We start from the raw sequence: 26705 nt of genomic DNA on the forward strand, positions 1-26705 counted from the left end.
CAAAATAACACAAAACCGTCTTTTCGATCCCATATGCGTAGAAAGAAGGCGAATGAGCTTTGATTGGGCTTATTTCAATTCGCATGGTGTTTTTTGGGTGTGCAGCAGAATCACCCCAAACCAACGCAAAAAGGTGTTTTGGGTTCCATCCACAAAAAGAAAGACGATAAAGCTCTGATTGGTTTTGTTGCAAATTGGTGTTTTTGGGCTTAGAATGCACATTCACTCAAAAATCTCAAAGTGAAATGTTTCTTAACAGCCCTAATCAAGCATAGGTCTTTTGGTTCCATCTCAATAGAAAGCAGACGAAAAAGTTTGGATTGTTCTTTCCATGTTCTTTCCACCCACAAATAGCAAAGCGAAGTGTAATGAGCCTAAACAAACCCAAACAGGTTGTTTTGCGTTCCAGCTACATAGAAAGAAGAATCTTGGATTTCGCTTATTTCAAATCGTGTTCCTTGGTGTTAATTCACATTAACCCAGAAATCGCAAAGTATGTGTAATGAGGCCACAATAACACAAAACCGTCTTTTCGCTTCCATATGCGTAGAAAGAAGACGAATAAGCTTGATTTCAATTCGCATGGTGTGCAGCAGAATCACCTCCAACCAAAGCAAAAAGGTCTTTTGGGTTCCATCCACTTGAAAAGAAAGACGATAAAGCTCTGATTGGTTTTCTTGCAAATTGTTGTTTTGGGGGTTAGAATGCATATTCACCCAAAAATCTCAGTGAAATGTTTCTTAACAGCCCTAATCAAGCAAAGGTATTTTGGTTCCATCTCAATAGAAAGCAGACGAAAAAGTTTGGATTGTTCTTTCCACCCACAAATAGCAAAGCGAAGTAATGAGCCTAAACAAAGCCAAACAGGTTGTTTTGCGTTCCAGCTACATAGAAAGAAGAATCTTGGATTTCGCTTATTTCAAATCGTGTTCCGTGGTGTTAATGCACATTAACCCAGAAATCGCAAAGTATGCGTAATGAGGCCAAAATAACACAAAACCGTCTTCTCGCTCCCATATGCGTAGAAAGAAGGCGAATAAGCTTTGATTGCGCTTATTTCAATTCGCATGGTGTTTTTTGGGTGTGCAGCAGAATCACCCCAAACCAACGCAAAAAGGTGTTTTGGGTTCCATCCACTTAAAAAGAAAGACGATAAAGCTCTGATTGGTTTTGTTGCAAATTGGTGTTTTTGGGGTTAGAATGCACATTCACTAAAAAAATCTCAGAGTGAAATGTTTCTTAACAGCCCTAATCAAGCATAGGTGTTTTGTTTCCATCTCAATAGAAAGCAGACGAAAAAGTTTGGATTGTTCTTTCCATGTTCTTTCCACCCACAAATTGCAAAGCGAAGTGTAATGAGCCTAAACAAACCCAAACAGGTTGTTTTGCGTTCCAGCTACATAGAAAGAAGAATCTTGGATTTCGCTTACTTCACATCGTGTTCCTTGGTGTTCACATTAACCCAGAAATCGCAAGGTATGTGTAATGCCACAATAACACAAAACCGTCTTTTCGCTTCCATATGCGTGGAAAGAAGACGAATAAGCTTGATTTCAATTCGCATGGTGTGCAGCAGAATCACCTCCAGCCAAAGCAAAAAGGTCTTTTGGGTTCCATCCACTTGAAAAGAAAGACGATAAAGCTCTGATTGGTTTTCTTGCAAATTGTAGTTTTGGGGGTTAGAATGCATATTCACCCAAAAATCTCAGTGAAATGTTTCTTAACAGCCCTAATCAAGCAAAGGTATTTTGGTTCCATCTCAATAGAAAGCAGACGAAAAAGTTTGGATTGTTCTTTCCACCCACAAATAGCAAAGCGAAGTAATGAGCCTAAACAAAGCCAAACAGGTTGTTTTGCGTTCCAGCTACATAGAAAGAAGAATCTTGGATTTCGCTTATTTCAAATCGTGTTCCGTGGTGTTAATGCACATTAACCCAGAAATCGCAAAGTATGCGTAATGAGGCCAAAATAACACAAAACCGTCTATTCGCTCCCATATGCGTAGAAGGAAGGCGAATAAGCTTTGATTGGGCTTATTTCAATTCGCATGGTGTTTTTTGGGTGTGCAGCAGAATCACCCCAAACCAACGCAAAAAGGTGTTTTGGGTTCCATCCACAAAAAGAAAGACGATAAAGCTCTGATTGGTTTTGTTGCAAATTGGTGTTTTTGGGCTTAGAATGCACATTCACTCAAAAATCTCAAAGTGAAATGTTTCTTAACAGCCCTAATCAAGCATAGGTGTTTTGGTTCCATCTCAATAGAAAGCAGACGAAAAAGTTTGGATTGTTCTTTCCATGTTCTTTCCACCCACAAATAGCAAAGCGAAGTGTAATGAGCCTAAACAAACCCAAACAGGTTGTTTTGCGTTCCAGCTACATAGAAAGAAGAATCATGGATTTCGCTTATTTCAAATCGTGTTCCTTGGTGTTAATGCACATTAACCCAGAAATCGCAAAGTATGTGTAATGAGGCCACAATAACACAAAACCGTCTTCTCGCTCCCATATGCGTAGAAAGAAGTCGAATAAGCTTTGATTGCGCTTATTTCAATTCGCATGGTGTTTTTTGGGTGTGCAGCAGAATCACCCCAAACCAACGCAAAAAGGTGTTTTGGGTTCCATCCACAAAAAGAAAGACGATAAAGCTCTGATTGGTTTTGTTGCAAATTGGTGTTTTTGGGGTTAGAATGCACATTCACTAAAAAAATCTCAGAGTGAAATGTTTCTTAACGGCCCTAATCAAGCATAGGTGTTTTGGTTCCATCTCAATAGAAAGCAGACGAAAAAGTTTGGATTGTTCTTTCCATGTTCTTTCCACCCACAAATTGCAAAGCGAAGTGTAATGAGCCTAAACAAACCCAAACAGGTTGTTTTGCATTCCAGCTACATAGAAAGAAGAATCTTGGATTTCGCTTACTTCACATCGTGTTCCTTGGTGTTCACATTAACCCAGAAATCGCAAGGTATGTGTAATGCCACAATAACACAAAACCGTCTTTTCGCTTCCATATGCGTGGAAAGAAGACGAATAAGCTTGATTTCAATTCGCATGGTGTGCAGCAGAATCACCTCCAGCCAAAGCAAAAAGGTCTTTTGGGTTCCATCCACTTGAAAAGAAAGACGATAAAGCTCTGATTGGTTTTCTTGCAAATTGTTGTTTTGGGGGTTAGAATGCATATTCACCCAAAAATCTCAGTGAAATGTTTCTTAACAGCCCTAATCAAGCAAACGTATTTTGGTTCCATCTCAATAGAAAACAGACGAAATGTCTGGATTGTTCTTTCCACCCACAAATAGCACAGCGAAGTGTAATGAGCCTAAACAAAGCCAAACAGGTTGTTTTGCGTTCCAGCTACATAGAAAGAAGAATCTTGGATTTCGCTTATTTCAAATCGTGTTCCGTGGTGTTAATGCACATTAACCCAGAAATCGCAAGGTATGCGTAATGAGGCCAAAATAACACAAAACCGTCTTTTCGATCCCATATGCGTAGAAAGAAGGCGAATGAGCTTTGATTGGGCTTATTTCAATTCGCATGGTGTTTTTTGGGTGTGCAGCAGAATCACCCCAAACCAACGCAAAAAGGTGTTTTGGGTTCCATCCACAAAAAGAAAGACGATAAAGCTCTGATTGGTTTTGTTGCAAATTGGTGTTTTTGGGCTTAGAATGCACATTCACTCAAAAATCTCAAAGTGAAATGTTTCTTAACAGCCCTAATCAAGCATAGGTCTTTTGGTTCCATCTCAATAGAAAGCAGACGAAAAAGTTTGGATTGTTCTTTCCATGTTCTTTCCACCCACAAATAGCAAAGCGAAGTGTAATGAGCCTAAACAAACCCAAACAGGTTGTTTTGCGTTCCAGCTACATAGAAAGAAGAATCTTGGATTTCGCTTATTTCAAATCGTGTTCCTTGGTGTTAATTCACATTAACCCAGAAATCGCAAAGTATGTGTAATGAGGCCACAATAACACAAAACCGTCTTTTCGCTTCCATATGCGTAGAAAGAAGACGAATAAGCTTGATTTCAATTCGCATGGTGTGCAGCAGAATCACCTCCAACCAAAGCAAAAAGGTCTTTTGGGTTCCATCCACTTGAAAAGAAAGACGATAAAGCTCTGATTGGTTTTCTTGCAAATTGTTGTTTTGGGGGTTAGAATGCATATTCACCCAAAAATCTCAGTGAAATGTTTCTTAACAGCCCTAATCAAGCAAAGGTATTTTGGTTCCATCTCAATAGAAAGCAGACGAAAAAGTTTGGATTGTTCTTTCCACCCACAAATAGCAAAGCGAAGTAATGAGCCTAAACAAAGCCAAACAGGTTGTTTTGCGTTCCAGCTACATAGAAAGAAGAATCTTGGATTTCGCTTATTTCAAATCGTGTTCCGTGGTGTTAATGCACATTAACCCAGAAATCGCAAAGTATGCGTAATGAGGCCAAAATAACACAAAACCGTCTTCTCGCTCCCATATGCGTAGAAAGAAGGCGAATAAGCTTTGATTGCGCTTATTTCAATTCGCATGGTGTTTTTTGGGTGTGCAGCAGAATCACCCCAAACCAACGCAAAAAGGTGTTTTGGGTTCCATCCACTTAAAAAGAAAGACGATAAAGCTCTGATTGGTTTTGTTGCAAATTGGTGTTTTTGGGGTTAGAATGCACATTCACTAAAAAAATCTCAGAGTGAAATGTTTCTTAACAGCCCTAATCAAGCATAGGTGTTTTGTTTCCATCTCAATAGAAAGCAGACGAAAAAGTTTGGATTGTTCTTTCCATGTTCTTTCCACCCACAAATTGCAAAGCGAAGTGTAATGAGCCTAAACAAACCCAAACAGGTTGTTTTGCGTTCCAGCTACATAGAAAGAAGAATCTTGGATTTCGCTTACTTCACATCGTGTTCCTTGGTGTTCACATTAACCCAGAAATCGCAAGGTATGTGTAATGCCACAATAACACAAAACCGTCTTTTCGCTTCCATATGCGTGGAAAGAAGACGAATAAGCTTGATTTCAATTCGCATGGTGTGCAGCAGAATCACCTCCAGCCAAAGCAAAAAGGTCTTTTGGGTTCCATCCACTTGAAAAGAAAGACGATAAAGCTCTGATTGGTTTTCTTGCAAATTGTAGTTTTGGGGGTTAGAATGCATATTCACCCAAAAATCTCAGTGAAATGTTTCTTAACAGCCCTAATCAAGCAAAGGTATTTTGGTTCCATCTCAATAGAAAGCAGACGAAAAAGTTTGGATTGTTCTTTCCACCCACAAATAGCAAAGCGAAGTAATGAGCCTAAACAAAGCCAAACAGGTTGTTTTGCGTTCCAGCTACATAGAAAGAAGAATCTTGGATTTCGCTTATTTCAAATCGTGTTCCGTGGTGTTAATGCACATTAACCCAGAAATCGCAAAGTATGCGTAATGAGGCCAAAATAACACAAAACCGTCTATTCGCTCCCATATGCGTAGAAGGAAGGCGAATAAGCTTTGATTGGGCTTATTTCAATTCGCATGGTGTTTTTTGGGTGTGCAGCAGAATCACCCCAAACCAACGCAAAAAGGTGTTTTGGGTTCCATCCACAAAAAGAAAGACGATAAAGCTCTGATTGGTTTTGTTGCAAATTGGTGTTTTTGGGCTTAGAATGCACATTCACTCAAAAATCTCAAAGTGAAATGTTTCTTAACAGCCCTAATCAAGCATAGGTGTTTTGGTTCCATCTCAATAGAAAGCAGACGAAAAAGTTTGGATTGTTCTTTCCATGTTCTTTCCACCCACAAATAGCAAAGCGAAGTGTAATGAGCCTAAACAAACCCAAACAGGTTGTTTTGCGTTCCAGCTACATAGAAAGAAGAATCTTGGATTTCGCTTATTTCAAATCGTGTTCCTTGGTGTTAATGCACATTAACCCAGAAATCGCAAAGTATGTGTAATGAGGCCACAATAACACAAAACCGTCTTCTCGCTCCCATATGCGTAGAAAGAAGTCGAATAAGCTTTGATTGCGCTTATTTCAATTCGCATGGTGTTTTTTGGGTGTGCAGCAGAATCACCCCAAACCAACGCAAAAAGGTGTTTTGGGTTCCATCCACAAAAAGAAAGACGATAAAGCTCTGATTGGTTTTGTTGCAAATTGGTGTTTTTGGGGTTAGAATGCACATTCACTAAAAAAATCTCAGAGTGAAATGTTTCTTAACGGCCCTAATCAAGCATAGGTGTTTTGGTTCCATCTCAATAGAAAGCAGACGAAAAAGTTTGGATTGTTCTTTCCATGTTCTTTCCACCCACAAATTGCAAAGCGAAGTGTAATGAGCCTAAACAAACCCAAACAGGTTGTTTTGCATTCCAGCTACATAGAAAGAAGAATCTTGGATTTCGCTTACTTCACATCGTGTTCCTTGGTGTTCACATTAACCCAGAAATCGCAAGGTATGTGTAATGCCACAATAACACAAAACCGTCTTTTCGCTTCCATATGCGTGGAAAGAAGACGAATAAGCTTGATTTCAATTCGCATGGTGTGCAGCAGAATCACCTCCAGCCAAAGCAAAAAGGTCTTTTGGGTTCCATCCACTTGAAAAGAAAGACGATAAAGCTCTGATTGGTTTTCTTGCAAATTGTTGTTTTGGGGGTTAGAATGCATATTCACCCAAAAATCTCAGTGAAATGTTTCTTAACAGCCCTAATCAAGCAAACGTATTTTGGTTCCATCTCAATAGAAAACAGACGAAATGTCTGGATTGTTCTTTCCACCCACAAATAGCACAGCGAAGTGTAATGAGCCTAAACAAAGCCAAACAGGTTGTTTTGCGTTCCAGCTACATAGAAAGAAGAATCTTGGATTTCGCTTATTTCAAATCGTGTTCCGTGGTGTTAATGCACATTAACCCAGAAATCGCAAGGTATGCGTAATGAGGCCAAAATAACACAAAACCGTCTTTTCGCTCCCATATGCGTAGAAAGAAGGCGAATGAGCTTTGATTGGGCTTATTTCAATTCGCATGGTGTTTTTTGGGTGTGCAGCAGAATCACCCCAAACCAACGCAAAAAGGTGTTTTGGGTTCCATCCACAAAAAGAAAGACGATAAAGCTCTGATTGGTTTTGTTGCAAATTGGTGTTTTTGGGCTTAGAATGCACATTCACTCAAAAATCTCAAAGTGAAATGTTTCTTAACAGCCCTAATCAAGCATAGGTCTTTTGGTTCCATCTCAATAGAAAGCAGACGAAAAAGTTTGGATTGTTCTTTCCATGTTCTTTCCACCCACAAATAGCAAAGCGAAGTGTAATGAGCCTAAACAAACCCAAACAGGTTGTTTTGCGTTCCAGCTACATAGAAAGAAGAATCTTGGATTTCGCTTATTTCAAATCGTGTTCCTTGGTGTTAATTCACATTAACCCAGAAATCGCAAAGTATGTGTAATGAGGCCACAATAACACAAAACCGTCTTTTCGCTTCCATATGCGTAGAAAGAAGACGAATAAGCTTGATTTCAATTCGCATGGTGTGCAGCAGAATCACCCCAAACCAAAGCAAAAAGGTCTTTTGGGTTCCATCCACTTGAAAAGAAAGACGATAAAGCTCTGATTGGTTTTCTTGCAAATTGTTGTTTTGGGGGTTAGAATGCATATTCACCCAAAAATCTCAGTGAAATGTTTCTTAACAGCCCTAATCAAGCAAAGGTATTTTGGTTCCATCTCAATAGAAAGCAGACGAAAAAGTTTGGATTGTTCTTTCCACCCACAAATAGCAAAGCGAAGTAATGAGCCTAAACAAAGCCAAACAGGTTGTTTTGCGTTCCAGCTACATAGAAAGAAGAATCTTGGATTTCGCTTATTTCAAATCGTGTTCCGTGGTGTTAATGCACATTAACCCAGAAATCGCAAAGTATGCGTAATGAGGCCAAAATAACACAAAACCGTCTTTTAGCTCCCATATGCGTAGAAAGAAGGCGAATAAGCTTTGATTGCGCTTATTTCAATTCGCATGGTGTTTTTTGGGTGTGCAGCAGAATCACCCCAAACCAACGCAAAAAGGTGTTTTGGGTTCCATCCACTTAAAAAGAAAGACGATAAAGCTCTGATTGGTTTTGTTGCAAATTGGTGTTTTTGGGGTTAGAATGTACATTCACTAAAAAAATCTCAGAGTGAAATGTTTCTTAACAGCCCTAATCAAGCATAGGTGTTTTGGTTCCATCTCAATAGAAAGCAGACGAAAAAGTTTGGATTGTTCTTTCCATGTTCTTTCCACCCACAAATTGCAAAGCGAAGTGTAATGAGCCTAAACAAACCCAAACAGGTTGTTTTGCGTTCCAGCTACATAGAAAGAAGAATCTTGGATTTCGCTTACTTCACATCGTGTTCCTTGGTGTTCACATTAACCCAGAAATCGCAAGGTATGTGTAATGCCACAATAACACAAAACCGTCTTTTCGCTTCCATATGCGTAGAAAGAAGACGAATAAGCTTGATTTCAATTCGCATGGTGTGCAGCAGAATCACCTCCAGCCAAAGCAAAAAGGTCTTTTGGGTTCCATCCACTTGAAAAGAAAGACGATAAAGCTCTGATTGGTTTTCTTGCAAATTGTAGTTTTGGGGGTTAGAATGCATATTCACCCAAAAATCTCAGTGAAATGTTTCTTAACAGCCCTAATCAAGCAGAGGTATTTTGGTTCCATCTCAATAGAAAGCAGACGAAAAAGTCTGGATTGTTCTTTCCACCCACAAATAGCACAGCGAAGTAATGAGCCTAAACAAAGCCAAACAGGTTGTTTTGCGTTCCAGCTACATAGAAAGAAGAATCTTGGATTTTGCTTATTTCAAATCGTGTTCCGTGGTGTTAATGCACATTAACCCAGAAATCGCAAAGTATGCGTAATGAGGCCAAAATAACACAAAACCGTCTTTTCGCTCCCATATGCGTAGAAAGAAGGCGAATAAGCTTTGATTGGGCTTATTTCAATTCGCATGGTGTTTTTTGGGTGTGCAGCAGAATCACCCCAAACCAACGCAAAAAGGTGTTTTGGGTTCCATCCACAAAAAGAAAGACGATAAAGCTCTGATTGGTTTTGTTGCAAATTGGTGTTTTTGGGCTTAGAATGCACATTCACTCAAAAATCTCAAAGTGAAATGTTTCTTAACAGCCCTAATCAAGCATAGGTCTTTTGGTTCCATCTCAATAGAAAGCAGACGAAAAAGTTTGGATTGTTCTTTCCATGTTCTTTCCACCCACAAATTGCAAAGCGAAGTGTAATGAGCCTAAACAAACCCAAACAGGTTGTTTTGCGTTCCAGCTACATAGAAAGAAGAATCTTGGATTTCGCTTATTTCAAATCGTGTTCCTTGGTGTTAATGCACATTAACCCAGAAATCGCAAAGTATGTGTAATGAGGCCACAATAACACAAAACCGTCTTTTCGCTTCCATATGCGTAGAAAGAAGACGAATAAGCTTGATTTCAATTCGCATGGTGTGCAGCAGAATCACCTCCAACCAAAGCAAAAAGGTCTTTTGGGTTCCATCCACTTGAAAAGAAAGACGATAAAGCTCTGATTGGTTTTCTTGCAAATTGTTGTTTTGGGGGTTAGAATGCATATTCACCCAAAAATCTCAGTGAAATGTTTCTTAACAGCCCTAATCAAGCAAAGGTATTTTGGTTCCATCTCAATAGAAAGCAGACGAAAAAGTTTGGATTGTTCTTTCCACCCACAAATAGCAAAGCGAAGTAATGAGCCTAAACAAAGCCAAACAGGTTGTTTTGCGTTCCAGCTACATAGAAAGAAGAATCTTGGATTTCGCTTATTTCAAATCGTGTTCCGTGGTGTTAATGCACATTAACCCAGAAATCGCAAAGTATGCGTAATGAGGCCAAAATAACACAAAACCGTCTTCTCGCTCCCATATGCGTAGAAAGAAGGCGAATAAGCTTTGATTGCGCTTATTTCAATTCGCATGGTGTTTTTTGGGTGTGCAGCAGAATCACCCCAAACCAACGCAAAAAGGTGTTTTGGGTTCCATCCACTTAAAAAGAAAGACGATAAAGCTCTGATTGGTTTTGTTGCAAATTGGTGTTTTTGGGGTTAGAATGCACATTCACTAAAAAAATCTCAGAGTGAAATGTTTCTTAACAGCCCTAATCAAGCATAGGTGTTTTGTTTCCATCTCAATAGAAAGCAGACGAAAAAGTTTGGATTGTTCTTTCCATGTTCTTTCCACCCACAAATTGCAAAGCGAAGTGTAATGAGCCTAAACAAACCCAAACAGGTTGTTTTGCGTTCCAGCTACATAGAAAGAAGAATCTTGGATTTCGCTTACTTCACATCGTGTTCCTTGGTGTTCACATTAACCCAGAAATCGCAAGGTATGTGTAATGCCACAATAACACAAAACCGTCTTTTCGCTTCCATATGCGTGGAAAGACGAATAAGCTTGATTTCAATTCGCATGGTGTGCAGCAGAATCACCTCCAGCCAAAGCAAAAAGGTCTTTTGGGTTCCATCCACTTGAAAAGAAAGACGATAAAGCTCTGATTGGTTTTCTTGCAAATTGTAGTTTTGGGGGTTAGAATGCATATTCACCCAAAAATCTCAGTGAAATGTTTCTTAACAACCCTAATCAAGCAAAGGTATTTTGGTTCCATCTCAATAGAAAGCAGACGAAAAAGTTTGGATTGTTCTTTCCACCCACAAATAGCAAAGCGAAGTAATGAGCCTAAACAAAGCCAAACAGGTTGTTTTGCGTTCCAGCTACATAGAAAGAAGAATCTTGGATTTCGCTTATTTCAAATCGTGTTCCGTGGTGTTAATGCACATTAACCCAGAAATCGCAAAGTATGCGTAATGAGGCCAAAATAACACAAAACCGTCTATTCGCTCCCATATGCGTAGAAGGAAGGCGAATAAGCTTTGATTGGGCTTATTTCAATTCGCATGGTGTTTTTTGGGTGTGCAGCAGAATCACCCCAAACCAACGCAAAAAGGTGTTTTGGGTTCCATCCACAAAAAGAAAGACGATAAAGCTCTGATTGGTTTTGTTGCAAATTGGTGTTTTTGGGCTTAGAATGCACATTCACTCAAAAATCTCAAAGTGAAATGTTTCTTAACAGCCCTAATCAAGCATAGGTCTTTTGGTTCCATCTCAATAGAAAGCAGACGAAAAAGTTTGGATTGTTCTTTCCATGTTCTTTCCACCCACAAATAGCAAAGCGAAGTGTAATGAGCCTAAACAAACCCAAACAGGTTGTTTTGCGTTCCAGCTACATAGAAAGAAGAATCTTGGATTTCGCTTATTTCAAATCGTGTTCCTTGGTGTTAATGCACATTAACCCAGAAATCGCAAAGTATGTGTAATGAGGCCACAATAACACAAAACCGTCTTCTCGCTCCCATATGCGTAGAAAGAAGTCGAATAAGCTTTGATTGCGCTTATTTCAATTCGCATGGTGTTTTTTGGGTGTGCAGCAGAATCACCCCAAACCAACGCAAAAAGGTGTTTTGGGTTCCATCCACAAAAAGAAAGACGATAAAGCTCTGATTGGTTTTGTTGCAAATTGGTGTTTTTGGGGTTAGAATGCACATTCACTAAAAAAATCTCAGAGTGAAATGTTTCTTAACGGCCCTAATCAAGCATAGGTGTTTTGGTTCCATCTCAATAGAAAGCAGACGAAAAAGTTTGGATTGTTCTTTCCATGTTCTTTCCACCCACAAATTGCAAAGCGAAGTGTAATGAGCCTAAACAAACCCAAACAGGTTGTTTTGCATTCCAGCTACATAGAAAGAAGAATCTTGGATTTCGCTTACTTCACATCGTGTTCCTTGGTGTTCACATTAACCCAGAAATCGCAAGGTATGTGTAATGCCACAATAACACAAAACCGTCTTTTCGCTTCCATATGCGTGGAAAGAAGACGAATAAGCTTGATTTCAATTCGCATGGTGTGCAGCAGAATCACCTCCAGCCAAAGCAAAAAGGTCTTTTGGGTTCCATCCACTTGAAAAGAAAGACGATAAAGCTCTGATTGGTTTTCTTGCAAATTGTTGTTTTGGGGGTTAGAATGCATATTCACCCAAAAATCTCAGTGAAATGTTTCTTAACAGCCCTAATCAAGCAAACGTATTTTGGTTCCATCTCAATAGAAAACAGACGAAATGTCTGGATTGTTCTTTCCACCCACAAATAGCACAGCGAAGTGTAATGAGCCTAAACAAAGCCAAACAGGTTGTTTTGCGTTCCAGCTACATAGAAAGAAGAATCTTGGATTTCGCTTATTTCAAATCGTGTTCCGTGGTGTTAATGCACATTAACCCAGAAATCGCAAGGTATGCGTAATGAGGCCAAAATAACACAAAACCGTCTTTTCGCTCCCATATGCGTAGAAAGAAGGCGAATGAGCTTTGATTGGGCTTATTTCAATTCGCATGGTGTTTTTTGGGTGTGCAGCAGAATCACCCCAAACCAACGCAAAAAGGTGTTTTGGGTTCCATCCACAAAAAGAAAGACGATAAAGCTCTGATTGGTTTTGTTGCAAATTGGTGTTTTTGGGCTTAGAATGCACATTCACTCAAAAATCTCAAAGTGAAATGTTTCTTAACAGCCCTAATCAAGCATAGGTCTTTTGGTTCCATCTCAATAGAAAGCAGACGAAAAAGTTTGGATTGTTCTTTCCATGTTCTTTCCACCCACAAATAGCAAAGCGAAGTGTAATGAGCCTAAACAAACCCAAACAGGTTGTTTTGCGTTCCAGCTACATAGAAAGAAGAATCTTGGATTTCGCTTATTTCAAATCGTGTTCCTTGGTGTTAATTCACATTAACCCAGAAATCGCAAAGTATGTGTAATGAGGCCAGAATAACACAAAACCGTCTTTTCGCTTCCATATGCGTAGAAAGAAGACGAATAAGCTTGATTTCAATTCGCATGGTGTGCAGCAGAATCACCTCCAACCAAAGCAAAAAGGTCTTTTGGGTTCCATCCACTTGAAAAGAAAGACGATAAAGCTCTGATTGGTTTTCTTGCAAATTGTTGTTTTGGGGGTTAGAATGCATATTCACCCAAAAATCTCAGTGAAATGTTTCTTAACAGCCCTAATCAAGCAAAGGTATTTTGGTTCCATCTCAATAGAAAGCAGACGAAAAAGTTTGGATTGTTCTTTCCACCCACAAATAGCAAAGCGAAGTAATGAGCCTAAACAAAGCCAAACAGGTTGTTTTGCGTTCCAGCTACATAGAAAGAAGAATCTTGGATTTCGCTTATTTCAAATCGTGTTCCGTGGTGTTAATGCACATTAACCCAGAAATCGCAAAGTATGCGTAATGAGGCCAAAATAACACAAAACCGTCTTCTCGCTCCCATATGCGTAGAAAGAAGGCGAATAAGCTTTGATTGCGCTTATTTCAATTCGCATGGTGTTTTTTGGGTGTGCAGCAGAATCACCCCAAACCAACGCAAAAAGGTGTTTTGGGTTCCATCCACTTAAAAAGAAAGACCATAAAGCTCTGATTGGTTTTGTTGCAAATTGGTGTTTTTGGGGTTAGAATGCACATTCACTAAAAAAATCTCAGAGTGAAATGTTTCTTAACAGCCCTAATCAAGCATAGGTGTTTTGTTTCCATCTCAATAGAAAGCAGACGAAAAAGTTTGGATTGTTCTTTCCATGTTCTTTCCACCCACAAATTGCAAAGCGAAGTGTAATGAGCCTAAACAAACCCAAACAGGTTGTTTTGCGTTCCAGCTACATAGAAAGAAGAATCTTGGATTTCGCTTACTTCACATCGTGTTCCTTGGTGTTCACATTAACCCAGAAATCGCAAGGTATGTGTAATGCCACAATAACACAAAACCGTCTTTTCGCTTCCATATGCGTGGAAAGAAGACGAATAAGCTTGATTTCAATTCGCATGGTGTGCAGCAGAATCACCTCCAGCCAAAGCAAAAAGGTCTTTTGGGTTCCATCCACTTGAAAAGAAAGACGATAAAGCTCTGATTGGTTTTCTTGCAAATTGTAGTTTTGGGGGTTAGAATGCATATTCACCCAAAAATCTCAGTGAAATGTTTCTTAACAGCCCTAATCAAGCAAACGTATTTTGGTTCCATCTAAATAGAAAACAGACGAAATGTCTGGATTGTTCTTTCCACCCACAAATAGCACAGCGAAGTGTAATGAGCCTAAACAAAGCCAAACAGGTTGTTTTGCGTTCCAGCTACATAGAAAGAAGAATCTTGGATTTCGCTTATTTCAAATCGTGTTCCGTGGTGTTAATGCACATTAACCCAGAAATCGCAAAGTATGCGTAATGAGGCCAAAATAACACAAAACCGTCTTTTCGCTCCCATATGCGTAGAAAGAAGGCGAATAAGCTTTGATTGGGCTTATTTCAATTCGCATGGTGTTTTTTGGGTGTGCAGCAGAATCACCCCAAACCAACGCAAAAAGGTGTTTTGGGTTCCATCCACAAAAAGAAAGACGATAAAGCTCTGATTGGTTTTGTTGCAAATTGGTGTTTTTGGGCTTAGAATGCACATTCACTCATAAATCTCAAATGTTTCTTAACAGCCCTAATCAAGCATAGGTGTTTTGGTTCCATCTCAATAGAAAGCAGACGAAAAACGTTGTTCTTTCCATGTTCTTTCCACCCACAAATTGCAAAGCGAAGTGTAATGAGCCTAAACAAACCCAAACAGGTTGTTTTGCGTTCCAGCTACATAGAAAGAAGAATCTTGGATTTCGCTTATGTCAAATCGTGTTCCTTGGTGTTAATTCACATTAACCCAGAAATCGCAAAGTATGTGTAATGAGGCCACAATAACACAAAACCGTCTTTTCGCTTCCATATGCGTAGAAAGAAGACGCATAAGCTTGATTTCAATTCGCATGGTGTGCAGCAGAATCACCTCCAACCAAAGCAAAAAGGTCTTTTGGGTTCCATCCACTTGAAAAGAAAGACGATAAAGCTCTGATTGGTTTTCTTGCAAATTGTTGTTTTGGGGGTTAGAATGCATATTCACCCAAAAATCTCAGTGAAATGTTTCTTAACAGCCCTAATCAAGCAAAGGTATTTTGGTTCCATCTCAATAGAAAGCAGACGAAAAAGTTTGGATTGTTCTTTCCACCCACAAATAGCAAAGCGAAGTAATGAGCCTAAACAAAGCCAAACAGGTTGTTTTGCGTTCCAGCTACATAGAAAGAAGAATCTTGGATTTCGCTTATTTCAAATCGTGTTCCGTGGTGTTAATGCACATTAACCCAGAAATCGCAAAGTATGCGTAATGAGGCCAAAATAACACAAAACCGTCTTCTCGCTCCCATATGCGTAGAAAGAAGGCGAATAAGCTTTGATTGGGCTTATTTCAATTCGCATGGTGTTTTTTGGGTGTGCAGCAGAATCACCCCAAACCAACGCAAAAAGGTGTTTTGGTTTCCATCCACTTAAAAAGAAAGACGATAAAGCTCTGATTGGTTTTGTTGCAAATTGGTGTTTTTGGGGTTAGAATGCACATTCACTAAAAAAATCTCAGAGTGAAATGTTTCTTAACAGCCCTAATCAAGCATAGGTGTTTTGGTTCCATCTCAATAGAAAGCAGACGAAAAAGTTTGGATTGTTCTTTCCATGTTCTTTCCACCCACAAATTGCAAAGCGAAGTGTAATGAGCCTAAACAAACCCAAACAGGTTGTTTTGCGTTCCAGCTACATAGAAAGAAGAATCTTGGATTTCGCTTACTTCACATCGTGTTCCTTGGTGTTCACATTAACCCAGAAATCGCAAGGTATGTGTAATGCCACAATAACACAAAACCGTCTTTTCGCTTCCATATGCGTAGAAAGAAGACGAATAAGCTTGATTTCAATTCGCATGGTGTGCAGCAGAATCACCTCCAACCAAAGCAAAAAGGTCTTTTGGGTTCCATCCACTTGAAAAGAAAGACGATAAAGCTCTGATTGGTTTTCTTGCAAATTGTTGTTTTGGGGGTTAGAATGCATATTCACCCAAAAATCTCAGTGAAATGTTTCTTAACAGCCCTAATCAAGCAAAGGTATTTTGGTTCCATCTCAATAGAAAGCAGACGAAAAAGTCTGGATTGTTCTTTCCACCCACAAATAGCACAGCGGTGTAATGAGCCTAAACAAAGCCAAACAGGTTGTTTTGCGTTCCAGCTACATAGAAAGAAGAATCTTGGATTTCACTTATTTCAAATCGTGTTCCGTGGTGTTAATGCACATTAACCCAGAAATCGCAAAGTATGCGTAATGAGGCCAAAATAACACAAAACCGTCTTCTCGCTCCCATATGCGTAGAAAGAAGGCGAATAAGCTTTGATTGCGCTTATTTCAATTCGCATCGTGTTTTTTGGGTGTGCAGCAGAATCACCCCAAACCAACGCAAAAAGGTGTTTTGGGTTCCATCCACTTAAAAAGAAAGACGATAAAGCTCTGATTGGTTTTGTTGCAAATTGGTGTTTTTGGGCTTAGAATGCACATTCACTAAAAAAATCTCAGAGTGAAATGTTTCTTAACAGCCCTAATCAAGCATAGGTGTTTTGTTTCCATCTCAATAGAAAGCAGACGAAAAAGTTTGGATTGTTCTTTCCATGTTCTTTCCACCCACAAATTGCAAAGCGAAGTGTAATGAGCCTAAACAAACCCAAACAGGTTGTTTTGCGTTCCAGCTACATAGAAAGAAGAATCTTGGATTTCGCTTACTTCACATCGTGTTCCTTGGTGTTCACATTAACCCAGAAATCGCAAGGTATGTGTAATGCCACAATAACACAAAACCGTCTTTTCGCTTCCATATGCGTGGAAAGACGAATAAGCTTGATTTCAATTCGCATGGTGTGCAGCAGAATCACCTCCAGCCAAAGCAAAAAGGTCTTTTGGGTTCCATCCACTTGAAAAGAAAGACGATAAAGCTCTGATTGGTTTTCTTGCAAATTGTAGTTTTGGGGGATAGAATTCACCCAAAAATCTCAGTGAAATGTTTCTTAACAGCCCTAATCAAGCAGAGGTATTTTGGTTCCATCTCAATAGAAAGCAGACGAAAAAGTCTGGATTGTTCTTTCCACCCACAAATAGCACAGCGAAGTAATGAGCCTAAACAAAGCCAAACAGGTTGTTTTGCGTTCCAGCTACATAGAAAGAAGAATCTTGGATTTCGCTTATTTCAAATCGTGTTCCGTGGTGTTAATGCACATTAACCCAGAAATCGCAAAGTATGCGTAATGAGGCCAAAATAACACAAAACCGTCTTTTCGCTCCCATATGCGTAGAAAGAAGGCGAATAAGCTTTGATTGGGCTTATTTCAATTCGCATGGTGTTTTTTGGGTGTGCAGCAGAATCACCCCAAACCAACGCAAAAAGGTGTTTTGGGTTCCATCCACTTAAAAAGAAAGACGATAAAGCTCTGATTGGTTTTGTTGCAAATTGGTGTTTTTGGGCTTAGAATGCACATTCACTAAAAAAATCTCAGAGTGAAATGTTTCTTAACAGCCCTAATCAAGCATAGGTGTTTTGGTGCCATCTCAATAGAAAGCAGACGAAAAAGTTTGGATTGTTCTTTCCATGTTCTTTCCACCCACAAATTGCAAAGCGAAGTGTAATGAGCCTAAACAAACCCAAACAGGTTGTTTTGCATTCCAGCTACATAGAAAGAAGAATCTTGGATTTCGCTTACTTCACATCGTGTTCCTTGGTGTTCACATTAACCCAGAAATCGCAAGGTATGTGTAATGCCACAATAACACAAAACCGTCTTTTCGCTTCCATATGCGTGGAAAGAAGACGAATAAGCTTGATTTCAATTCGCATGGTGTGCAGCAGAATCACCTCCAGCCAAAGCAAAAAGGTCTTTTGGGTTCCATCCACTTGAAAAGAAAGACGATAAAGCTCTGATTGGTTTTCTTGCAAATTGTTGTTTTGGGGGTTAGAATGCATATTCACCCAAAAATCTCAGTGAAATGTTTCTTAACAGCCCTAATCAAGCAAACGTATTTTGGTTCCATCTCAATAGAAAACAGACGAAATGTCTGGATTGTTCTTTCCACCCACAAATAGCACAGCGAAGTGTAATGAGCCTAAACAAAGCCAAACAGGTTGTTTTGCGTTCCAGCTACATAGAAAGAAGAATCTTGGATTTCGCTTATTTCAAATCGTGTTCCGTGGTGTTAATGCACATTAACCCAGAAATCGCAAAGTATGCGTAATGAGGCCAAAATAACACAAAACCGTCTTTTCGCTCCCATATGCGTAGAAAGAAGGCGAATGAGCTTTGATTGGGCTTATTTCAATTCGCATGGTGTTTTTTGGGTGTGCAGCAGAATCACCCCAAACCAACGCAAAAAGGTGTTTTGGGTTCCATCCACAAAAAGAAAGACGATAAAGCTCTGATTGGTTTTGTTGCAAATTGGTGTTTTTGGGCTTAGAATGCACATTCACTCAAAAATCTCAAAGTGAAATGTTTCTTAACAGCCCTAATCAAGCATAGGTCTTTTGGTATCATCTTAATAGAAAGCAGACGAAAAAGTTTGGATTGTTCTTTCCATGTTCTTTCCACCCACAAATAGCAAAGCGAAGTGTAATGAGCCTAAACAAACCCAAACAGGTTGTTTTGCGTTCCAGCTACATAGAAAGAAGAATCTTGGATTTCGCTTATTTCAAATCGTGTTCCTTGGTGTTAATTCACATTAACCCAGAAATCGCAAAGTATGTGTAATGAGGCCACAATAACACAAAACCGTCTTTTCGCTTCCATATGCGTAGAAAGAAGACGAATAAGCTTGATTTCAATTCGCATGGTGTGCAGCAGAATCACCTCCAACCAAAGCAAAAAGGTCTTTTGGGTTCCATCCACTTGAAAAGAAAGACGATAAAGCTCTGATTGGTTTTCTTGCAAATTGTTGTTTTGGGGGTTAGAATGCATAGTCACCCAAAAATCTCAGTGAAATGTTTCTTAACAGCCCTAATCAAGCAAAGGTATTTTGGTTCCATCTCAATAGAAAGCAGACGAAAAAGTTTGCATTGTTCTTTCCACCCACAAATAGCAAAGCGAAGTAATGAGCCTAAACAAAGCCAAACAGGTTGTTTTGCGTTCCAGCTACATAGAAAGAAGAATCTTGGATTTCGCTTATTTCAAATCGTGTTCCGTGGTGTTAATGCACATTAACCCAGAAATCGCAAAGTATGCGTAATGAGGCCAAAATAACACAAAACCGTCTTCTCGCTCCCATATGCGTAGAAAGAAGGCGAATAAGCTTTGATTGCGCTTATTTCAATTCGCATGGTGTTTTTTGGGTGTGCAGCAGAATCACCCCAAACCAACGCAAAAAGGTGTTTTGGGTTCCATCCACTTAAAAAGAAAGACGATAAAGCTCTGATTGGTTTTGTTGCAAATTGGTGTTTTTGGGGTTAGAATGCACATTCACTAAAAAAATCTCAAAGTGAAATGTTTCTTAACAGCCCTAATCAAGCATAGGTGTTTTGGTTCCATCTCAATAGAAAGCAGACGAAAAAGTTTGGATTGTTCTTTCCATGTTCTTTCCACCCACAAATTGCAAAGCGAAGTGTAATGAGCCTAAACAAACCCAAACAGGTTGTTTTGCGTTCCAGCTACATAGAAAGCAGACGAAAAAGTTTGGATTGTTCTTTCCACCCACAAATAGCAAAGCGAAGTAATGAGCCTAAACAAAGCCAAACAGGTTGTTTTGCGTTCCAGCTACATAGAAAGAAGAATCTTGGATTTCGCTTATTTCAAATCGTGTTCCGTGGTGTTAATGCACATTAACCCAGAAATCGCAAAGTAAGCGTAATGAGGCCAAAATAACACAAAACCGTCTTCTCGCTCCCATATGCGTAGAAAGAAGGCGAATAAGCTTTGATTGGGCTTATTTCAATTCGCATGGTGTTTTTTGGGTGTGCAGCAGAATCACCCCAAACCAACGCAAAAAGGTGTTTTGAGTTCCATCCACAAAAAGAAAGACGATAAAGCTCTGATTGGTTTTGTTGCAAATTGGTGTTTTTGGGGTTAGAATGCACATTCACTAAAAAAATCTCAGAGTGAAATGTTTCTTAACAGCCCTAATCAAGCATAGGTGTTTTGGTTCCATCTCAATAGAAAGCAGACGAAAAAGTTTTGATTGTTCTTTCCATGTTCTTTCCACCCACAAATTGCAAAGCGAAGTGTAATGAGCCTAAACAAACCCAAACAGGTTGTTTTGCGTTCCAGCTACATAGAAAGAAGAATCTTGGATTTCGCTTACTTCAAATCGTGTTCCTTGGTGTTAATTCACATTAACCCAGAAATCGCAAGGTATGCGTAATGAGGCCAAAATAACACAAAACCGTCTTCTCGCTCCCATATGCGTAGAAAGAAGACGAATAAGCTTGATTTCAATTCGCATGGTGTGCAGCAGAATCACCTCCAACCAAAGCAAAAAGGTCTTTTGGGTTCCATCCACTTGAAAAGAAAGACGATAAAGCTCTGATTGGTTTTCTTGCAAATTGTTGTTTTGGGGGTTAGAATGCATATTCACCCAAAAATCTCAGTGAAATGTTTCTTAACAGCCCTAATCAAGCAAAGGTATTTTGGTTCCATCTCAATAGAAAGCAGACCAAAAAGTTTGGATTGTTCTTTCCACCCACAAATAGCAAAGCGAAGTAATGAGCCTAAACAAAGCCAAACAGGTTGTTTTGCGTTCCAGCTACATAGAAAGAAGAATCTTGGATTTCGCTTATTTCAAATCGTGTTCCGTGGTGTTAATGCACATTAACCCAGAAATCGCAAAGTATGCGTAATGAGGCCAAAATAACACAAAACCGTCTTCTCGCTCCCATATGCGTAGAAAGAAGGCGAATAAGCTTTGATTGCGCTTATTTCAATTCGCATGGTGTTTTTTGGGTGTGCAGCAGAATCACCCCAAACCAACGCAAAAAGGTGTTTTGGGTTCCATCCACTTAAAAAGAAAGACGATAAAGCTCTGATTGGTTTTGTTGCAAATTGGTGTTTTTGGGGTTAGAATGCACATTCACTAAAAAAATCTCAGAGTGAAATGTTTCTTAACAGCCCTAATCAAGCATAGGTGTTTTGTTTCCATCTCAATAGAAAGCAGACGAAAAAGTTTGGATTGTTCTTTCCATGTTCTTTCCACCCACAAATTGCAAAGCGAAGTGTAATGAGCCTAAACAAACCCAAACAGGTTGTTTTGCGTTCCAGCTACATAGAAAGAAGAATCTTGGATTTCGCTTATTTCAAATCGTGTTCCTTGGTGTTAATTCACATTAACCCAGAAATCGCAAAGTATGTGTAATGAGGCCACAATAACACAAAACCGTCTTTTCGCTTCCATATGCGTAGAAAGAAGACGAATAAGCTTGATTTCAATTCGCATGGTGTGCAGCAGAATCACCTCCAACCAAAGCAAAAAGGTCTTTTGGGTTCCATCCACTTGAAAAGAAAGACGATAAAGCTCTGATTGGTTTTCTTGCAAATTGTTGTTTTGGGGGTTAGAATGCATATTCACCCAAAAATCTCAGTGAAATGTTTCTTAACAGCCCTAATCAAGCAAAGGTATTTTGGTTCCATCTCAATAGAAAGCAGACGAAAAAGTTTGGATTGTTCTTTCCACCCACAAATAGCAAAGCGAAGTAATGAGCCTAAACAAAGCCAAACAGGTTGTTTTGCGTTCCAGCTACATAGAAAGAAGAATCTTGGATTTCGCTTATTTCAAATCGTGTTCCGTGGTGTTAATGCACATTAACCCAGAAATCGCAAAGTATGCGTAATGAGGCCAAAATAACACAAAACCGTCTATTCGCTCCCATATGCGTAGAAGGAAGGCGAATAAGCTTTGATTGGGCTTATTTCAATTCGCATGGTGTTTTTTGGGTGTGCAGCAGAATCACCCCAAACCAACGCAAAAAGGTGTTTTGGGTTCCATCCACAAAAAGAAAGACGATAAAGCTCTGATTGGTTTTGTTGCAAATTGGTGTTTTTGGGCTTAGAATGCACATTCACTCAAAAATCTCAAAGTGAAATGTTTCTTAACAGCCCTAATCAAGCATAGGTGTTTTGGTTCCATCTCAATAGAAAGCAGACGAAAAAGTTTGGATTGTTCTTTCCATGTTCTTTCCACCCACAAATAGCAAAGCGAAGTGTAATGAGCCTAAACAAACCCAAACAGGTTGTTTTGCGTTCCAGCTACATAGAAAGAAGAATCTTGGATTTCGCTTATTTCAAATCGTGTTCCGTGATGTTAATGCACATTAACCCAGAAATCGCAAAGTATGCGTAATGAGGCCAAAATAACACAAAACCGTCTTCTCGCTCCCATATGCGTAGAAAGAAGGCGAATAAGCTTTGATTGCGCTTATTTCAATTCGCATGGTGTTTTTTGGGTGTGCAGCAGAATCACCCCAAACCAACGCAAAAAGGTGTTTTGGGTTCCATCCACTTAAAAAGAAAGACGATAAAGCTCTGATTGGTTTTGTTGCAAATTGGTGTTTTTGGGGTTAGAATGCACATTCACTAAAAAAATCTCAGAGTGAAATGTTTCTTAACAGCCCTAATCAAGCATAGGTGTTTTGTTTCCATCTCAATAGAAAGCAGACGAAAAAGTTTGGATTGTTCTTTCCATGTTCTTTCCACCCACAAATTGCAAAGCGAAGTGTAATGAGCCTAAACAAACCCAAACAGGTTGTTTTGCGTTCCAGCTACATAGAAAGAAGAATCTTGGATTTCGCTTACTTCACATCGTGTTCCTTGGTGTTCACATTAACCCAGAAATCGCAAGGTATGTGTAATGCCACAATAACACAAAACCGTCTTTTCGCTTCCATATGCGTGGAAAGAAGACGAATAAGCTTGATTTCAATTCGCATGGTGTGCAGCAGAATCACCTCCAGCCAAAGCAAAAAGGTCTTTTGGGTTCCATCCACTTGAAAAGAAAGACGATAAAGCTCTGATTGGTTTTCTTGCAAATTGTAGTTTTGGGGGTTAGAATGCATATTCACCCAAAAATCTCAGTGAAATGTTTCTTAACAGCCCTAATCAAGCAAACGTATTTTGGTTCCATCTAAAAAGAAAACAGACGAAATGTCTGGATTGTTCTTTCCACCCACAAATAGCACAGCGAAGTGTAATGAGCCTAAACAAAGCCAAACAGGTTGTTTTGCGTTCCAGCTACATAGAAAGAAGAATCTTGGATTTCGCTTATTTCAAATCGTGTTCCGTGGTGTTAATGCACATTAACCCAGAAATCGCAAAGTATGCGTAATGAGGCCAAAATAACACAAAACCGTCTTTTCGCTCCCATATGCGTAGAAAGAAGGCGAATAAGCTTTGATTGGGCTTATATCATTTCGCATGGTGTTTTTTGGGTGTGCAGCAGAATCACCCCAAACCAACGCAAAAAGGTGTTTTGGGTTCCATCCACAAAAAGAAAGACGATAAAGCTCTGATTGGTTTTGTTGCAAATTGGTGTTTTTGGGCTTAGAATGCACATTCACTCATAAATCTCAAATGTTTCTTAACAGCCCTAATCAAGCATAGGTGTTTTGGTTCCATCTCAATAGAAAGCAGACGAAAAACGTTGTTCTTTCCATGTTCTTTCCACCCACAAATTGCAAAGCGAAGTGTAATGAGCCTAAACAAACCCAAACAGGTTGTTTTGCGTTCCAGCTACATAGAAAGAAGAATCTTGGATTTCGCTTATGTCAAATCGTGTTCCTTGGTGTTAATTCACATTAACCCAGAAATCGCAAAGTATGTGTAATGAGGCCACAATAACACAAAACCGTCTTTTCGCTTCCATATGCGTAGAAAGAAGACGCATAAGCTTGATTTCAATTCGCATGGTGTGCAGCAGAATCACCTCCAACCAAAGCAAAAAGGTCTTTTGGGTTCCATCCACTTGAAAAGAAAGACGATAAAGCTCTGATTGGTTTTCTTGCAAATTGTTGTTTTGGGGGTTAGAATGCATATTCACCCAAAAATCTCAGTGAAATGTTTCTTAACAGCCCTAATCAAGCAAAGGTATTTTGGTTCCATCTCAATAGAAAGCAGACGAAAAAGTCTGGATTGTTCTTTCCACCCACAAATAGCACAGCGGTGTAATGAGCCTAAACAAAGCCAAACAGGTTGTTTTGCGTTCCAGCTACATAGAAAGAAGAATCTTGGATTTCACTTATTTCAAATCGTGTTCCGTGGTGTTAATGCACATTAACCCAGAAATCGCAAAGTATGCGTAATGAGGCCAAAATAACACAAAACCGTCTTCTCGCTCCCATATGCGTAGAAAGAAGGCGAATAAGCTTTGATTGCGCTTATTTCAATTCGCATGGTGTTTTTTGGGTGTGCAGCAGAATCACCCCAAACCAACGCAAAAAGGTGTTTTGGGTTCCATCCACTTAAAAAGAAAGACGATAAAGCTCTGATTGGTTTTGTTGCAAATTGGTGTTTTTGGGCTTAGAATGCACATTCACTAAAAAAATCTCAGAGTGAAATGTTTCTTAACAGCCCTAATCAAGCATAGGTCTTTTGGTTCCATCTCAATAGAAAGCAGACGAAAAAGTTTGGATTGTTCTTTCCATGTTCTTTCCACCCACAAATTGCAAAGCGAAGTGTAATGAGCCTAAACAAACCCAAACAGGTTGTTTTGCGTTCCAGCTACATAGAAAGAAGAATCTTGGATTTCGCTTACTTCACATCGTGTTCCTTGGTGTTCACATTAACCCAGAAATCGCAAGGTATGTGTAATTCCACAATAACACAAAACCGTCTTTTCGCTTCCATATGCGTGGAAAGACGAATAAGCTTGATTTCAATTCGCATGGTGTGCAGCAGAATCACCTCCAGCCAAAGCAAAAAGGTCTTTTGGGTTCCATCCACTTGAAAAGAAAGACGATAAAGCTCTGATTGGTTTTCTTGCAAATTGTAGTTTTGGGGGATAGAATGCATATTCACCCAAAAATCTCAGTGAAATGTTTCTTAACAGCCCTAATCAAGCAGAGGTATTTTGGTTCCATCTCAATAGAAAGCAGACGAAAAAGTCTGGATTGTTCTTTCCACCCACAAATAGCACAGCGAAGTAATGAGCCTAAACAAAGCCAAACAGGTTGTTTTGCGTTCCAGCTACATAGAAAGAAGAATCTTGGATTTCGCTTATTTCAAATCGTGTTCCGTGGTGTTAATGCACATTAACCCAGAAATCGCAAAGTATGCGTAATGAGGCCAAAATAACACAAAACCGTCTTCTCGCTCCCATATGCGTAGAAAGAAGGCGAATAAGCTTTGATTGGGCTTATTTCAATTCGCATGGTGTTTTTTGGGTGTGCAGCAGAATCACCCCAAACCAACGCAAAAAGGTGTTTTGGGTTCCATCCACTTAAAAAGAAAGACGATAAAGCTCTGATTGGTTTTGTTGCAAATTGGTGTTTTTGGGCTTAGAATGCACATTCACTAAAAAAATCTCAGAGTGAAATGTTTCTTAACAGCCCTAATCAAGCATAGGTGTTTTGGTTCCATCTCAATAGAAAGCAGACGAAAAAGTTTGGATTGTTCTTTCCATGTTCTTTCCACCCACAAATTGCAAAGCGAAGTGTAATGAGCCTAAACAAACCCAAACAGGTTGTTTTGCATTCCAGCTACATAGAAAGAAGAATCTTGGATTTCGCTTACTTCACATCGTGTTCCTTGGTGTTCACATTAACCCAGAAATCGCAAGGTATGTGTAATGCCACAATAACACAAAACCGTCTTTTCGCTTCCATATGCGTGGAAAGAAGACGAATAAGCTTGATTTCAATTCGCATGGTGTGCAGCAGAATCACCTCCAGCCAAAGCAAAAAGGTCTTTTGGGTTCCATCCACTTGAAAAGAAAGACGATAAAGCTCTGATTGGTTTTCTTGCAAATTGTTGTTTTGGGGGTTAGAATGCATATTCACCCAAAAATCTCAGTGAAATGTTTCTTAACAGCCCTAATCAAGCAAACGTATTTTGGTTCCATCTCAATAGAAAACAGACGAAATGTCTGGATTGTTCTTTCCACCCACAAATAGCACAGCGAAGTGTAATGAGCCTAAACAAAGCCAAACAGGTTGTTTTGCGTTCCAGCTACATAGAAAGAAGAATCTTGGATTTCGCTTATTTCAAATCGTGTTCCGTGGTGTTAATGCACATTAACCCAGAAATCGCAAAGTATGCGTAATGAGGCCAAAATAACACAAAACCGTCTTTTCGCTCCCATATGCGTAGAAAGAAGGCGAATGAGCTTTGATTGGGCTTATTTCAATTCGCATGGTGTTTTTTGGGTGTGCAGCAGAATCACCCCAAACCAACGCAAAAAGGTGTTTTGGGTTCCATCCACAAAAAGAAAGACGATAAAGCTCTGATTGGTTTTGTTGCAAATTGGTGTTTTTGGGCTTAGAATGCACATTCACTCAAAAATCTCAAAGTGAAATGTTTCTTAACAGCCCTAATCAAGCATAGGTCTTTTGGTTCCATCTCAATAGAAAGCAGACGAAAAAGTTTGGATTGTTCTTTCCATGTTCTTTCCACCCACAAATAGCAAAGCGAAGTGTAATGAGCCTAAACAAACCCAAACAGGTTGTTTTGCGTTCCAGCTACATAGAAAGAAGAATCTTGGATTTCGCTTATTTCAAATCGTGTTCCTTGGTGTTAATTCACATTAACCCAGAAATCGCAAAGTATGTGTAATGAGGCCACAATAACACAAA

This window comes from Podarcis cretensis (assembly GCF_951804945.1).
Source record: "Podarcis cretensis genome assembly, chromosome: 5".
NCBI classification, from domain to species: domain Eukaryota; kingdom Metazoa; phylum Chordata; class Lepidosauria; order Squamata; family Lacertidae; genus Podarcis; species Podarcis cretensis.